The following is a 14,943-nucleotide window of genomic DNA, read 5'->3' on the forward strand; positions in this document are numbered from 1 at the left end:
TTAGGTCACACAATTCGAGGGGAAGACTGACTTCTATACATTCTGAACATTGCAAACAGCAATTTGCTTCTTGAAGATTTTGCATTACATGTAGTGAGTTATTCAATTTTAGCTTGTTATTTCTTCCCAGAACAAACTTTTCAGATTCACTAGCAGGGTAGGTAGGATACAAGGAGGAACAGAGCTTCTTTACTATCCATGCATTCGAGGTAATAAAGCTGTCCCTGAAGACAATTTGAGCCTTTGTTTCAGTGCTTTTGTGAAACTTCAGATTAGGTTGAAGGCAGGTTGCATTGCTAAGAAGAATTTCCTTTAAAGTAAGTAAATTGCACACATTTCTAACAAATATCTGTACATTTTTATTGGTACAAGTGCAGTTTGTGCAGGAAATTAAGACAATTTACTCTTATCTTGTAACATTTAATTAATTTGCTCCTGCCACCTTTCAGACATTGCATTCAAACTCGAGTGGTTGTGGACTTGGATGAGAACCAGGAAAACGGTGAGATTCTAAAAGGCTCTGAAAGCAACCAGTTGTTTTTTTTACTTACCCTCTTTAACACGAGCCCTATTTTTAGGCCTCTGGTCGAAAATTGCATACCCATACTAAAGAGAGTGTATTTCTGCAACTACAAGGTCTATTTTAATAATGTTTTGATTGTATAATACAGGTAACACTTGGAAGATGTGCTGATATGTGTAAATATTGTGTATATGTTACTGGTTAATAACATATTTTCACATATGGCACAGCTCACATTGAAAAAGTTTCAGTTTCGCCTGAAAAAAAGCACTTGTGTCTAAAATATTACTTGAAATAAGGCCTAAAAATGTTAATGGAATAGCCAAAGTCATAGCACAACAGGTTTTACAGTCTCTAAACTGATTTGACTTTGATTGAGTAAAGCAGGCCAGCATAAACCAAGCAAAGGCATGCAAAATTCTCATATTTGGAAGCAGTTGCATTGCCGTATTCTAATTTTATATACTATATAACTAAATATTAACTATATATTCACTTTTCTTATCACTGAGTGTTCAATAATCCTAATAAATCAGTTTGATACCATTTTGAATAATTTTGAGCAGTTATGATGTGTCATATCTGTCATTCATAACAATAAATGGCTCATAATGTGTGTATATGTGACCCTGGTAAGGCCTGTGATCGGCCGATTTACAAGTGTGAGACCATTTTAGATGTGGGATAGTCCAACGGGAGCCATGCGGGGGTGTTTGAGAATCTCCGTTTCTCTTTACTGACTAAAAATCGCAAAATGCAGGGCAAACCCCCCTCTCTACATGGATTGGTCCACCTCACAGAATCGGCTGCCATTTTGCCATTCATTCCGCCCGCGCATTGATACCAGTCACAGTCATGCAGCACAGGATGGAGGACACATGAGCGTCGAAATCCGTTGGAATAAATCCATTTTACATCGCCAAAACCGTCAAAACGTAAGTTTTTTTTACCCAATTTATTTTCTCGTGACCAGTGGCTGATGTTGGCATGTATACCCATAACTTTTGAACGGTTTGAAAGAGAGTAATTTCGACGCCGCTGCTCGTTTCCGGGTCGAATCACGAGCCTGCTAGATGTGCGATCCGTGCTTCGTGATGAGAGATCATACAAAGAGCACAGTTCGTCGATTTTTGGCCAAAATTGTGGCAAATCTTCTAGATATCTTCCAGATATGATCTTAGTTCATGTATAATTGTGTTTTGCAGTGTGTAAAATGGCTCCCATGGTTGTTTCGCCCAGAATCTCTTTGTTACACAGGTATTTTTTATTATTTTTTTTATTATTGTATTCCTTTCGCAAAAGTGAATTGTACACATGTACACCACCCCCCCGCCCCCCTCTAGCCCCCTTTAAAGGGGGCTCTCGTGTACAAGAAGTTAGATTTTCTGTCATTTGTGTTTTATTGGACAGCAGAAATAGAGAGACAGGAACCACAGTGGAGTGAGAGGGGATGATCTGCAGCACATGGCCCAACGGGAATCAAACCGTTGTTGCTGGATAACAATATGTGGTACGTGCTAAACCAGGTCAGGAACTGTTTTTATTTTTGATTGTGAATTTAGCCATTTAATTTTAATTTGCAACCTTTGCATTGAAAAGAGTAAAAGTTGATGCTTGAGATGATTTCATCTTTCACTTAAGAGGATGTATGTCCACCCCTTGTCTTTTTTGTCTTTATTCTTTCTTTCAGGTGTGATTACGACTACCAGCGGTTGTACTTCAGATGGACCTCATCGCCCTCTTTGCTGTCCTACTAGTGTAACCTTATGATCGGATACATACAAGTGTTGTCAAGGATAAACAGAGGTAAGTTGTTGTAAAGTTCAATGTATGTTCATTTAACAAGAGAAGGCTTTAGGGTCTTCTATTTTTGTAAGCACTGTGTAGCCATTTCATGTTCAAACAGTGTATGCATGTATTGTTGATGTTAAGTACTGCATAAACCTAGGCATTTCATAATCCAATGTGATTTTAACTTCTTGCCAGAATAACCTTTTTTGACATACTGTGAATTTATTTTGACTTTATTGACATACCATACGTATTATGGCTATTTCTTATTCATGAATCATATTTGTAGCTTGACCTTTTTATGAAATCTTTAACCCTACTCTTTGTTTACCCTTTGGTAAGTTTGTTCTGTTTTACCCTCTTTAATGTTTTGTGTTTTTATAGTTTGATTGTTTTTTGTGTGATGTATGGGAGAACCATTTTGCAACTGTGTCAGTGCTATATAAAGTTATATTATTGGTGTTGTTACTGTTATTATTATTGTTAGTATTTTTAATGTTTTCTATGTTGTCTTTTTTTCTGGCTGGAGGATCATGCTAGCCCACAGCGAACACCAGATTGACTTGTGAGTCTTCAAGCAGAAATTATGACAACACCTGCCTAAAGTTCCAGTTTCCTGAACAGCATACCCTGTCTGTATGAGACTCTGTCCCACCTGTCTTCAGTCAAGTCTGGACCCAATGACTCAGACACCAGTCTTGTCAAGGCTAACTAGAGGTAAGCAGTGCGATAGGTGCAACTCAAACTTCACTCAATCAATCATCCTCAGGTGCACGGTCCGAGCCAACTGCTTCATGCAAACATAGATGAAACCGCTGGAATATAGTTTTGTATTAGTACTATTTGTTTTTTAGTGCTCTGAACTGATATCCCCCTTACATTACATTACACGTAGCAGTAAAATGTCATTCATTCTGTGTACTATCTTTCCAAAATCCACCCAAAAGGGGTTTGCACCTGTGTCTTTGCACCCAAGTGGGCCCTACAGTGCACTCTTATGTTTATTTGATGGTAAATGCTGGGGGTCATTGTTTCCTATTGAACTGGGTCTCCACCATACAGTTTGATTTTTGTTAACGAGAAGGCAGTTATATTAGCTATTGTACACTGAATAGCTCAGTTATTCAAATGCAATACAACTCAACAGGATACAGCTTACTGTATTCTAGTTTCTCTATTTATTTTGCAACAGTAATGTAATTGATTTTAGAGATATTTAAAAGGTCTTAAAAGTCATTGAATTAAAAAAATTAAAACAAAAAATGTAGAATTGATGGAATTAATGAGATGTGCAGATACCCTGGTTGTATCAAACATGATGATTGTCTTTATGTTACAGGTACCAGGATTGGTACCAAATAGCCAGATGATAAGTTTCTGTAAACAGGACACACAAATGACACAGGGCAATTTCACGTCTGTTCATCTCACCTGCTCGTCAGAATGAGGAAACAGCATCGCGCCGTTGTAGTCTAACTCTACTGTCGTAACGCCTGCCCAATTCAAAGCAAAAAGCACCACCCTGCCCCCTGCTGGCCACAGGGTGGAATGCACACTCCATACACAGTGAAAGCACGTCAGTCCTTTATCAAATGATTATATTTCTAGCATATACAATGCTCACTCTAAACTATATTGGCTTTACATAACCCAAAACACACCCTCAAATAGATTTAGCTGAAATTGATAGGATGGCCTTACCTAGAAAATTTTCCACCAGCCGCCACTGACGAGACGGTAGTTGACAGTCCACCAACGGACGTTTTACTTGCCGTTACGGCAGTTAACGTTAGCATGCTAGCTAACAATTTATTTTAATTGGATAACCGTTATCGCTAAATCAGTTAACGTTACATAAAAGCCCATTAAATGTGTTGTTTAACTTCAGTACAATAGTCATTGATTCATCTAACTCACCTATTCATTATCTCGCTTTGCGTCTCTCTCTCTGTCTCTGTCTCTCTTCTTCTTCTTCTTCTTCTTCTGACGATACAAGTAAAGACAACCCTTGTTCCGTTAGGTCACGCCCACACAGGGGCGGGACCTAACTGCCGCTGCCTGCGGCTAGCTTTTAGCCATGTTAGCATCAAAGCTACATGACTAGCTCAACGTCTGTCAGTTGGTCCACCGCTGTAGTCCGGACCATCCCGGATGTTTTGAACAGACATGTGTAGTACCCAGAGGATGACCCCACACGTTACGTTCTCCTCTATCGCCACTGTGAGGTTGACATTTTTACTTTTAGCCAGTTTGCATACATAGTTAAACTTACAAAATGCCTGCAACAGTAAAGTCATCACCATTAGTTATAGGTCTATATTTTATGTTAAAGAAGGGATAGTTGAGACGGAGGGAACAGATGAGTTGAGCTGGGAATACGCCGGGGTTGGGAGAGAAGATGCATTGTGTGGGTTAAGTGTTAAATTATAGAACTGAATTCAATCTTCACATGAATAGAGCAAATAAAAAAAGTATGACTTCTACAACTATGACTAATGAAAAGACATTTAAAATAATGGTGATGTATTCTATTTCTTTATGTAATCAAAGTATACACAAGAGAAGGAATGCTGTATTGCGCCTCATGCAAATTTAAGTGCATCCAATGTGATTAATTGATACTTTAAATCTGCATGGGTCTATTGGGAAGACGCTAGAGCAAAGAGTTTGTAAATATGGTTAAGTAAGGTATCGTATTTAACTTAAATGGTATCCTACGGTAAAAAGGTTATAGAAATTGACTGTTTAAATCGATCTGTTTTCCTACTTCTTTACTTTTTTCCTCCTTACACTCCCGCTCTGTTTGCTCTGATGGCTTTGCCATGCTGTTGCGCTTTCCCTTGAATCTTTCGAAGACACACAGTAAGAGACAGGACGTTGTCTTCTTCAAACATGTTCTCAGTGTCTCTTTGATCAGATTTATTTGAGCGCACACATCCTTAATATGCCGTCTGCTTGACGCTCTGATCAGAAGGAGCATCACACACTCAGGCGGCAATGTTTGATCATAAAGCAACACTAAAAACTAGCACTTTAACTTCAGTCTAGTTTGATGTGTTAGTCTCTTTCATAGGTCTTTTTCAGCTATGATTAATTAGGCTTTAATTGTACAGAAGTGCAAAGGTTAAAGAAATACGCTTATTTGCTTTTGTGCTGATAGTTGGATGAGAAAATTTATACCATTCTCACATCTGCGATGAATATGAAGCTACTGCTAGCAGCCAGGTAGCTTAGCTCAGCAACAACACTGGAAACAGGGGGAACAGCTTGCCTGGCTGTGTACGAAATTAACATAATCTCTCTGCCAGAACCTCAAACTAACCAAAGGCTCACTAATAACTAGTAATTAGTGAGCCTAATAATTGTAGTAGAGTTGGTATAAAAATGACACAATGTGGTCTTACAGGGGGGTTTGTTACCTTGCTGGGAAGGTTATCCAGCAACAAAGGTTTGATTCCCGTTGGGCCATGTGCTGCAGATCATCCCCTCTCACTCCACTGTGGTTCCTGTCTCTCTATTTCTGCTGTCCAATAAAACACAAATGACAGAAAATCATCTTTAAAGTAAAAAAAACAACTGGTTGCTTTCAGAACCTTTTAGAATCTCACCGTTTTCCTGGTTCTCATCCAAGTCCACAACCACTCGAGTTTGAATGCAATGTCTGAAAGGTGGCAGGAGCAAATTAATTAAATGTTACAAGATAAGAGTAAATTGTCTTAATTTCCTGCACAAACTGCACTTGTACCAATAAAAATGTACAGATATTTGTTAGAAATGTGTGCAATTTACTTACTTTAAAGGAAATTCTTCTTAGCAATGCAACCTGCCTTCAACCTAATCTGAAGTTTCACAAAAGCACTGAAACAAAGGCTCAAATTGTCTTCAGGGACAGCTTTATTACCTCGAATGCATGGATAGTAAAGAAGCTCTGTTCCTCCTTGTATCCTACCTACCCTGCTAGTGAATCTGAAAAGTTTGTTCTGGGAAGAAATAACAAGCTAAAATTGAATAACTCACTACATGGTCTTTCGGACCTGAAACTCCCCCTACACCTCTGGTACTCATTGGGAATACCAGGACCAGGATAAAAAAAAGTTAAAGTTCAATTCATCCAGGCACTGTTAGTGGTGAAATTAGTCCAATTAGGAGGCTCCTACAGTCAGATATGTTTGCAGCAAGTATACCCTGGCCCTCTGCTGGAATACCAGATGTACGAAACGGATTACCCTGTGCGTAGACACAAAAAACGACAGAGTGTCAGAATACCAGATGTACGAAACCAGATTTGGATTACCAGGACCACGAAACTCTGGGGGCGCTTGCGGAGGGTGTTTACCCAGGGGGGAGTGCTTAAGTGTGGGGGCCCGGGACCTCCGGGTGCACGAGGTTATAGGGGTATGTGGTGGAGGTGTCTCTGCGGGGTTTTGGTGCATGGTGGGCAGGTGTGGATGGTGTCGGTCCAATCTGCCGTCTCTAATAAGCCTTAATTTACATGATGGCCTCATCCGTTTTCCTAAAGTCATACTGCATTTTAAAGCTCAGATACACACCTTCTAAAAGAGTCCAAGAGGGTTGCTGTGCCCTTTCTGTCGGCTTTTAGCATTCGATTGAGTTACTGTAACATTTCCCTTCTCCCAGTCCAAAAATCGTCATGAAGTGACCGTCCAATGTAGCTGGCTGGATTTTGGTCAGACGTGTTTCAAGTTAAACATCAAGCTCATCAAATTAAAGCTTGGATTCCTGTCTTTGCAACAGTTATAGTCTTTCTATCCAGTCAAAACCTGGCTGCTGGTGAACAGACTTTTAGTGTGGACAATACTACTGACCATTTGGAGGCAATTCTGAATTCGAATCTGTTGCCTATATTAAGTCAGCTTTGTCCTCGGCTAGCCTCATCCGTTTTCCTCAAGTCATACTGCATTTTAAAGCTCAGATTCACACCTTCTGTGTCAAGCACATCAAATTAAAGCTTGGATTCCTGTATTTGCAACAGTTATAGTCTTTCTATCCAGTCAAAACCTGGCTGCTGGTGAACAGACTTTTGTCTGTTCACCTTTAGTAAAGTTCAGTGTTTACTAAAGGTTTGAACTGATTTTTAGAGTGAAGAACTGTAAGAGCATTTAACACCAGCCACCACTTATATTTAGATGCATTTGTCAGTGGCTCATGCATTTGCCTAGTCTATCAGGTAACCAGCAACCAAATTTTAGAGTAGTGTGTTAAAAATACTTCCCGATATGTCCTCCAGCCTATGTGACAAAAATGTTTTCTCAGATTAAGAGCGAGTGAGGCAATCTGTATGGATTAAGGCCATTTATGTACACTTGCACATGTTGGTGAGATTCTTTTGTATTTTGTCTCCTCCAGCCTTGGTAATTGAGGCTTTAAACACCTTGCGTACATTAACCTTCTTTAATTGTGATATACTTTAACCGTTTTATGACATGTTGAGTTAAGAATTCAGGGCTTCCTACATCATGTTGAATTACAGTAATAGTGATTCTAGAGCTACAGTTTTTGGGCCAAGACACAATTGAGTTCCGAGATCCAACCTTTGGACTACATTAAATGTAAAAGTCTCACCTCTGAGGGGCTTTACTTGTTTTGCCAGTGCATTACTGTGTTCCCAGACCCGGGCAAAAAGCCGCGACAAAACCCTGCATACATACTAGGGTAGATTTATAATCCCATGTGATATTTGTAGAGGATTGGGAAGCGGATCAATGTGTTGTGACGCTTGTCAGAGGGCATTGGGGCCCTCTGTTGTATGCTTTCCTCTGGATAATCATCTCCAAGGTGATTAAGTTGTAGAAGGAACGCTTTCTCTGAGCCTTTCAGTGAAGGCTGAGCTGTGATGAAATGCACAGTAACTCCATGTAGACCTTTGAGAGGAAGAAATAGGTTGCACTCCAGGCAACCAGTAATGGTTAAATATGCCGACGGTTGCTTTTAGTGGCCCGTAGAGTTTTCATATGCAGAACCAACAGTTTAGAGAATCGCGCCAACACAACACTATGTTCTGTAGTCATTTGTGTTTATTTTATAGATGTTCTAGCTTACCTTGCCCGAATGTCGATAGAACAATCTCCTATCTGAATAAACCTCTATTTGGTTGGATTGTCTCTGGTTCCTCGGGTACACATAGCTGCTGTTTTGTTGTTTTAATTGAACTATTTTTGGTGGTTAGAACGTCAACATGTCACTCAACAGTCGTGTTAAATCTGATGGCCTCGTATTTATGACTATCATCACCCAAGTGTCAGTAAGTCCACATCATGCAAACATGCACAGCTAGTATTGATGTCCACTGAAAAAAGAATAAAATGGACACATCAGCCTTTTGGACATTAGTTTCAAGATATTGAAATGTGAGGCTGAAGTAATAACCTTGAAAAATGTTCGTAGGATCACTATTGGTGTGTATAAAATGTTAAAAGCCGGCCTTAGCTTATGCCGTCGGTTGTTTAGAAGAATACTAAATGTGTGATGTCTGCACATAGCTTGTCTTAGTCTTCAGCGTTTTCATCTAGCGTATGGTATGTCGATACTCTGGTTCATTATATATGATGTGTAATCATATCAAGAGTTACAAAATTACATGTTTATCATCAGGAAGAAAAATATAACTTTTTTTTGAAAGGGCATCCTTGATAGAAATTGTGCATTTTTTATTATATAGTATTTGTAACATTAGCCATAATAAATATGGATACAATTTGTGTTTTTTTTTTTTAGAATGTAGTTATTCATATTGTCATTTAAAGTGTCTGTGGAAAAATAGGATTTTGAATGGGCACTTTTCGGGCCTCTGCAAGTTAGTTAATTGCAGTTAATTTGTGGTGTTAGCAAGGTGCTTTTAGTGTGTCTTATTTTTTTGATTTTTCTACCCCCTCTGTCATGGTAGGTCCACGCTGGCATTCCTGAGCGGCTCAGGCCCTCGGCACAAGCCCCGTCGATCCCCCGACAGAGTGGCTGGGTTTTAATTATTCCCTACCGGAGATCTAGCCACCCTAAGCCAACAACAGTCCCAAGCCGCTCCAATCAGGAATTGGTAATAAAGAGGCTTTGACGGAGTGCTTTGCAATCTCCCTGCGGTGGGGTGTGGGGAGGGCATGTTGTATACTAATATTTACTCACTTGTTGTGCAAAAGTCTGGACCGAGGCAGGTTTCATTCTACCTCATCACAACTCCCAGAAATATGAGAGACTGAACAGGCATCGGTCACACTCGCATCAGTTCAAAGCTGGGCACGCGTCTCTCAAATGTGAGGGATGGAAGTCCTTACTGATGATGCCTGTAAACTTAGTATGCAATGCACTATTTGAACAGTTAGTCTAGAGCAGAGGTAGCCAACACGGTGCCCGCGGGCACCCTGTCGCCCGCAGGGACCACGTGAGTCGCCCGCGAGACATGTTCTAAAAATAGCACTAGTCACCATTGGAGCTCCGTCTAAAATTGTAGTTGCTGTTCTTTTTTAATCAAAAACGCTTGCATTAGTGTAGATTTTAAAATGACAATATTTCTTGTCATAAGAGAGTTGGGTACCCGGAGGCGCACGGCGGACAGCCAGGACGAGGCCGTCGCACTAGGTTTTGAATGGCGGGCGCTTCCCGTTGGCGCCAGACGCGCGCCGCGAGCGCACCCCGTCGTCAGGTCCGTAAATCCTCGGAACAGGCCGCGGGGCAATCCGAACGAAAAGGCCCAGACTAGAGGTTTGAACGCGGGCGCCCGAAGACGCTCGCGCGCCTCGGAGGGTTGGATCCCCCGCTCGGCTATAGACGAGACTTTTTACTAGTTTCTTCGTGGAGACAAAGGTACCGTTGGAAAAGCTGGTGTCGGTGACAACAGACGAGGCTCCCGCGATGACGGGCCGGCATGCAGGCTTCATTGCGCAATGTAAAGGTGACCCAGACTTCGCAAAATGTCTACATTACCACTGCATCATTCACCAGCAGGCGCTATGTGCAAAAGTAACCGACTTTAATCACGTGATGATACAAAAATATCAGAGATGTGATACCTCTGACTTTCAAATGTTGAAACAGATTAACAGAAATAAAAGTTGCATGTTTAAATATGTATGTGTAGCTATACCATCATTGTTGTGGAAATCATTATTAATAATTATTGTGAGGAATAATTAACTGACATGTGATCAAACAGTCTCTTCACATATATTATTATTAATAAAAGGTGATCTGTGCAATTTTGTTATTCAGGAAGTTTGTATCAAATAAGTAGCCCTTCGTACTACTCAGTACCCTTGAAGTAGCTCTGTTTCAAAAAGGTTGGTGACCCCTGGTCTAGAGTACTTGCGTTCTAGTTAAATTGCTATAGAGAAGCACATTTAAAAATGTTGTGAGGACTTGTGTTTAAGATATATGCCTCTTTACCCTTTATGTTGTATTAGCAATGCTAAAATATTTTGCTGATTAGATTAAAAGGCTGATCTATCCATCTGTAGAAACTGACTTGCTTTTGCCAGTACCTCCACTTAAGAATGTGTCTTATTGTTACTTCTCTTGGATTTTTTAGCTTCTGTGTATCTCTCTATGTACGTCTTTAGCTTCTGTGTGTATCTCTATGTACGTCTTTAGCTTCTGTGTATCTCTCTATGTACGTCTTTAGCTTCTGTGTGTATCTCTATGTACGTCTTTAGCTTCTCTATGTATCTCTCTATGTATCGCTTCGACACTAGAAGGCTGCTTTCATTCCCATCTCACCTTAAATCAAGTTATAGGGATACATCAGTGTTTTCAGAATAGGTTTTCACACACAAGGAATAATAATAAGTGACTACTGGGGACAGCCTTTTTGAAATTGGTCTAGTATTGAGCAAGAGACCTGCAAAACAGACTGCCATGTAATCCTCCCTGGGAATTGCGCGTCCACTAAAAGTGCTAGCTTTCGCCGCTCACTGGCTCAAATTGTTCTAAGTGTCTGACAACATTATGGAAAGCACCCTACAGAGAAATTAAACGTTTTTCTTAAATCTTTCGCGGTTTGTTTAGTTTGTATTGTCTCACCAAGTCTTGCTCAAGGAAAAGTCTCTTTCTGAAATTCTCCCGAGATGGTTAGGCCTCATCCACGCTGTCAAAATCAGCTAAAAATTCAGGCATGACTAAACTACGCTTTCTGTAGTCCTACCGACTCCAACACAACGAACTCAGCAAGTCACCTCTCTGGATCAAGATCATACAGATCAGCACAACATCTTGCAAAGGTTGGAGTATTATAACTCACTGAAGAGCATCAAACTGTTAGATGCACTTTTTAATCCGATTTATTTAAGAGTTGGGGGTTCTAGAGTACTCGGAGAATCATTTTTCTGTTCATGTTTGCAATCATTCATCTTTTTTTAAACTCAATACAACAGCAGTCCATAAGCAGCATAATATTCCATCCTTGTCCAAACATGAAAAAAGAAAACAGCTAGAAGACAATATTAGCCAACAGGAGGCTACAGTATACAGCGTTGTTATCTATGTTGAAAAACATAAAAAGCCATAATATGTTTTAAAAAGTCGTAGTATAGTATGTCTAAAAAAAGTCATAACAAAGCCAGAGTAAAGTATGTCAAAAAGATTGTAAAAAGACACAATAGTACATATAACAAAGTCATAAAAAAGCCTTGAGTATTTTGAAAACAATGTTTACATAGTATTCTTGAGAAAAGTCAGAAAAAGACAAAAGTATAGTATGTAGAAAAAGTAGTCAAAAAGTCGTTTTAGTATATTGAAAAAAAATCCTTGGTATATTGTGTCACAAAGTAATTAAAAAGGCATAATATAGTATGTCTAAAAAAGCTAGTATGGTATTTTGCATAATATAGAACACAAAGTCATAGTATGATGAAAAGTCATAAAAAAGCCAAAGAATAGTAAGTAGGAAAGTCATAAAAATAACTTGTATAACAGCATGTTGAAAAATCTTTAAAAAGCCATAGTATGTTGAAAGTCATAAGTAGAAAATATATAAAAAAAAAAAAAAAAAAAAAAATCACAAATAAACATAGAAGAAAGCCGAATAAAGACAAAAAAGGCCAGTGTATAGTATATTGAAAAAAGTCAAAAATATTCATAGAATAGTAAGTCATAAAGAATCTGTATCGTATGTCATAAATTTCATAAAAGTAAAATTAAAGCATTTCATAAAAGTCATATAGATGAGATGTTAGAGTGCCACAAATAGTCTCACTATAATATGTCAACAATGTCAAAAAAGTCATAGAATGTCAAAAATGTCAAAGTATAGTACTTAAAAAAAAAATCATTGTATAGTATATCATTAAGTCATAGAGCAGTATACAATAAACATTACATTAAAATAGTCAGTGTCAGAAAAAAGTCACAGTATAGTATGAAATAAAAAAGTAATATAGAATGTCCTAAAAATACTGGATCAAAGAAACTAAGCACCCAATCCTGACTTCTGACTAACTGTTTGAGGTTCCTTTGACTGATTGTGCAACATCTTCCATCAGATTAAGGACACAACATGGGAATGACATAGCCTTTATTAAAACTTAACATTAATTCATAACTCATTTAAAATACTCTTGTAATTGCTAGTTCTCTCTTTATACTACATACTAGTGAATATTAGTACACTATATGCTTTTACTTTATTTACTATACTATTACTATATTTTGATTTCCCTTTGATAATCCAGTATCAGCCTTAGGAGTACATACGGTATGAAAACACTGTTGCAACATTAATATCAACGTACGGTCTATGCTCTGCAGTACACTTTTGGGTAATAAGTATAAGCATTTGTTAGCTTGCGATAAAAGAAATAATCCATATGAGGAACCACATTAAGGAAAAAGCCGAACGCTGACACACAGCAGCTGTTGAAAGCAAAGTGCAATGCGTGGAGTATTATAACTCACTGAAGAGCATCAATCTGGTTATAAAGTGCTCCTAAGAGTTGAGGGTTCTGGAGTACTCACACAGAAAATACTTTTTTGTTCATGCCTGCAATCAGTCATCTTTTCTTTTTTAAACGCATAATACCACAGCACCCATTGCCATGGCACAGTAAGCAGCATAATATTCCATCTTTGTCCAAACACAACTTTAAAAAGAAAAAGAAAAGCAACTAGAGTGAGAAGACTATATTTGTCAGCAGGAGGCTACAGAATATGTGGTAATCATTTCGTAAAAGTTGATTTCAGAAATTAAAGACGTAGGTTATATATATGTTACACAAAGTGAGTTCAGAAATGGAAAACTGGCCCACTAGAGTCTCTGCTCTTGTCAACAACTTAAAGCCTGTCTGGTCACATCTGGTTGGTCACACTGAGCAGCACTGTGGACTGGCTGAGAGACGGCTTGCTGTCATAGACTGTGTTTGACTCGGTCGTGGTGGCGAGCGTGTTGGAAGAGAGTGGCCCAACCCCTCCTGAGACCTGGCTCCCCCATGGCCTCCACTCTGGTCTGGCCCGCTGGCTCTGTGGGCTGAAGCTAGTGTTTCCAATGACAGGCTCCTTCCCCTCGTATTTCCCCTTGACCAATCCGTTCATCACGACAGACGCAGAGATCTGGTCCAGGTGCTCAGCTGAGACAAGAGGCTGCCGGTCCTCCTCCTCAGAGATGGCAAACACAGGCACGCTGATGTGGTCACTCTCACCTGGGAACTCACGCCTCTTTCCTGCCTGGCTGCTCTCAATCTGACACTGGCTGGAGGGAGAAGATCCAGAGCTGGGTTCTGTAGGGGAGCCCTGGGCATGAGGAACCCCGGAGGCTTTAGTTGGGTCTGTCGTCCCGGAAAGCAGACCGAAGCAAGGCCCCGTGAAGCGGGAGCGTCGCAGGTTGCTGGTGGAGTTGAGACGCTGTTGCCTCTGGGCAGGCTGCGAAAGGGGGTAGGAGGCATTGCTGATGGACGAGTCGGAGATAGTACTGTTGTCTGCATCAGCGCCCAGGTGAACATCTGAGAAGACCATCCTGCCGAGCTCTCCTCTGCAGTCAGCTACCAAACTGGGAGGAGCCTGGAATGATATGACATGAGATTCAGAAATAAAAGTGTCTTTCCAGAGACCATGTCCTGCTTACTCTAGATAATGTTGACAGCCTGATCTCAATGGTACCACATGAAGTTAGTGAGAAATATTCCTACTTTTGGTGAACTGAACTTTAAGTCAAGTTAGAATACCTGATTAAGACAACTCTAGAGACAAGACAGACAAATGAAATTTAAACTAATTAACTGAATATAGCACTGACCACTCCTCATCAACCTCACATGCCATAAATGGTTCTGGTGTGAAAACAATCAAAAGGTTCTAGTACTGACGCTGTCCACCAGCTTGGTGAAGGGACTGTTGGAGTTCCAGCTGCACCACTTCTTGTGCAGCTGTGATAGTGGAGGGAGGAAGTCCTGGAAGGTGCGTACGCTCCACGCTCTCGGTCTGGCACAGCCAACGCTGCCGTCCTTGGAAGACCTGGTATCAGTAGGTGAGGTGGTGGAGTCTGGTGAGGGCCAATCACCTGCAGAGCTGGGACCGGTGTCACTGTGACGCAGGAACCTCTCCCTCTGCTAAGACAGATTGAATAAATGTATAAACTAAACGGAGTAGTCTGGGTCAACTGCTCAGTGTCCAGGAGCATATTTGTGGCATTATAT

At 40.1% G+C, this 14,943-nt stretch overlaps 1 protein-coding gene across 2 annotated transcripts in view; it reads left to right on the forward strand.

Moving 5' to 3' along the window:
• chfr (checkpoint with forkhead and ring finger domains, E3 ubiquitin protein ligase) overlaps positions 1 to 239 on the forward strand; it is a 17,736-nt gene extending 17,497 nt beyond the window's left edge. For both annotated transcript variants that reach the window (XM_076104293.1, XM_076104292.1), the window contains exon 21: positions 1 to 239. This exon is cut by the window's left edge and continues 607 nt beyond it. The gene's annotated coding sequence lies outside the window, so the exon portion shown is untranslated.
• The last annotated feature ends 14,704 nt before the right edge of the window (positions 240 to 14,943 follow it).

The sequence above is a fragment of the Anarhichas minor genome, unplaced genomic scaffold, assembly GCF_050575085.1.
Source record: "Anarhichas minor isolate MPS153535 unplaced genomic scaffold, ASM5057508v1 ptg000030l, whole genome shotgun sequence".
NCBI classification, from domain to species: domain Eukaryota; kingdom Metazoa; phylum Chordata; class Actinopteri; order Perciformes; family Anarhichadidae; genus Anarhichas; species Anarhichas minor.